Source organism: Myotis davidii, unplaced genomic scaffold, assembly GCF_000327345.1.
Source record: "Myotis davidii unplaced genomic scaffold, ASM32734v1 scaffold472, whole genome shotgun sequence".
Lineage (NCBI taxonomy): Eukaryota > Metazoa > Chordata > Mammalia > Chiroptera > Vespertilionidae > Myotis > Myotis davidii.
This window is the reverse complement of record NW_006283774.1, coordinates 642,664-645,212: the sequence shown is the minus strand read 5'-3', so window position 1 is coordinate 645,212 and position 2,549 is coordinate 642,664. Positions and strand designations below refer to the sequence as shown.

The window sequence follows — 2,549 nt, the reverse complement described above, 5'->3', positions numbered from 1 at the left end:
TGGCTGCTGGGGCGGAGGGTGGGGGGGCTTCTCCGTGCAAACCCCACCTCCCCTCTGGACCCTGCACGTGCAGGAGGCAACTCGCGATGGGGGGAGGCTGCTGGGGTTTTCATAGATCTGGGACCGGATAGAGCTGACCTCTCCCTCCCTCTCTCTCTCTCTCTCTCTCTCTCTCTCCCTCCCTATCTCTATCTCTCTCTCTCTAATACTTTTATTTCAGAGAGGAAGGGAAAGGGAGAGAAGCATCAATGACGAGAGAACCACGGATCGGCTGCCTCCTGCACGCCCCACCCTGGGGATCAAGCCTGCCCTGACGGGGAATCGAACCGTGACCTCCTGGTTCATGGGTGATGCTTACCCACTGAGCCACCCGGCCCGGCTGGAACTGATCTCTTTACCGGGCCCTCACCCGCCTCCTCTCACTCCCTCCAGCCCCTGTGGGAGGCCCCCAGCACCGGGGTAGCTTCACCCCCAAACAGCTCATTCCTGTAGGAGCTATTGTAGGTGGAAATGGTTTCTGAATTTCCTCTTCTCTCCCAAGTTATATTTTATCTCATTACTGACCACTGGCCAACATTTGATTTTTATTTTATTTATTATTATTACGTTTTTGTTCATCCTCACTTGAGGATATTTTTCCCATTGATTTTAAGAGAGAGAGTGTGTGTGGGGGAACATCTGTAATACTATCAACAATATATTTAAAAAATTTTAAAAAGAGAGTGGAAGGGAGGGAAGGAGAGAGAGAGAGACATGGATGTGAGAGGCACATCGATCGGTTGCCTCCTGCAGGCCCACTACGGGGCCAGGGATTGAACCTGCAACCCAGGCAGGTGCCCTTGACCGGAATCGAACCCGGGACCCTTCAGTCCGCGGCTGACACTCTACCCACTGAGCCAAACCGGCCAGGGCTCCTGAGACGGTTTCGGTCTTCGTACTGACCACTGGCCGGCATTTTAGGTATATTCAGTCGCTCATTTTCTGTCTCCTTAACGACGATGGAACTTCTACAAGGGCTGGCGCTGCGATCTGCTGCCACAGGCGCGGGCGGGAAACAGCGCCTGCACGCGGTGCGTGGTACCGGAGCCCCGGTTTTCTGTGTCACCGTGAAGAGCGCAGCACCAGGCCGCTGGCGGGGTCTCCTTCCCGGGCACTGATGTCCACTCGTCGCTTTAATTGTATTTATGGTGGACAGACTCCCTCCCAAGGCGCTGGACGATTCTCCTTTCCACCATCAGCAGGGGAGGGTTGCCAGCCCTTACCGGGACCCCTGGGCCCTGGCGCATCAGCGGCGCCTGCGGCCGAAGGTGGGGGGGCGGGGCAGCCAGGGCGTCCACCCTTGTCTACCTGGGTCTTTGCTCTTCTGGGAGCGGCTGGTGTACATTCCGTCCGTCTGTCTGTTGGGTTTTACAAGTCGGTTTCTTGTCGTTTCCAAGAGCCTTTGTATGTGACGGATGTCCAGCGTTTGTCTGTCTGTATTTCTCCAAATTTATCACGTTCGTGTTGAGTTTGTTGGCGGTATCTTTTCTCACACACAATGTAATATCTCTATAGGGTCACATGTATCTGCCTTTTTAAAAACACAGCTTTAGGCCCGACCGGCCCGGCTCAGTGGTTGAGCATCAACCTATGAACCAGGAGGTCAGGGTTCGATTCCCGGTCAGGGCACAGGCCTGGGTGCGGACTCCATCCCCAGTGTGGGGCGTGCAGGAGGCAGCCGATCGATGGTTCTCTCTCATCACTGATGTGTGTGTCTCTCTCTCCCTCTCCCATCCTCTCTGAAATCAGTAAAAATAAATGTAAGAATAGATACAGCTTTAGGACACCTGCCTGAGCTCCGACGTCCTCCTCCGCCCTGGCTCACGCGGACCGAGCCCGTTTGTCCGGCTCCCCGGCTTCCCACGTTCGTGACGCAGCGTGTCTGGTCTGGTCTGGACCCGGCACCCTCTGGCGCGCCCAGCGGGACTCCTGCTGTGGGACCGCCTCTCCTGCGGCGGCCGTCCCCGCACAGGGCGGCTGTGTCTCGACTTTCTGCGCGGCCGTGACCTGCTGGCTCCTCCTGAGCTGGTGCCGGGTTCGCAGGCTCGGCCCACTGCTGCCAAGGCCGTTCTCCGTTGCTCTTTCTCATCTGGGTCAGGAGTCCCCCGTTTCCTACGGGAATCCGTCCGGAGGCGAGGCCACGTCTGGAGAACTGGATGAAATAAATTAAGAAAAACCGCAGGACCTCCCCTGCGTGCGGACAGCCCTGCCCACGGCACGGAGGTCCCTCCATCGCCTCCAGAGAGAAACATTCACTCCAGATCGGCGCTGCGGGCACCTCCCGACCCACGGAGGCGGCGTCCAGCCTGTGGCGCCCGCGGGTCACCAGCACCGGGCTGGCCGCCTCAGGCCGTGCCGCTGGCCGAGTAGGAGAACTGCGGGAAGTGGGGCCTCCGCTCGCTGTCCACACACTCCATGTTGTCGTCTGCGGGCAGGGAGGGAGGGAAACTGAGGCAGGCCCCTGCCGGCTCCAGACTTGTCAACCCCGACCCTCCCTTCCGCCCTGACCA

The 2,549-nt window shown here is 58.5% G+C and overlaps 1 long non-coding RNA gene across 1 annotated transcript in view; it reads left to right on the top strand.

Moving 5' to 3' along the window:
- The window catches only part of LOC107183832, a 17,432-nt gene extending 15,155 nt beyond the window's left edge, over window positions 1–2,277 (top strand). Inside the window, exon 4 of the long non-coding RNA XR_001514633.1 lies at window positions 1,789–2,277. This is a non-coding gene — a long non-coding RNA (uncharacterized LOC107183832). The remainder of the gene's footprint in view (window positions 1–1,788) is intronic.
- The last annotated feature ends 272 nt before the right edge of the window (window positions 2,278–2,549 follow it).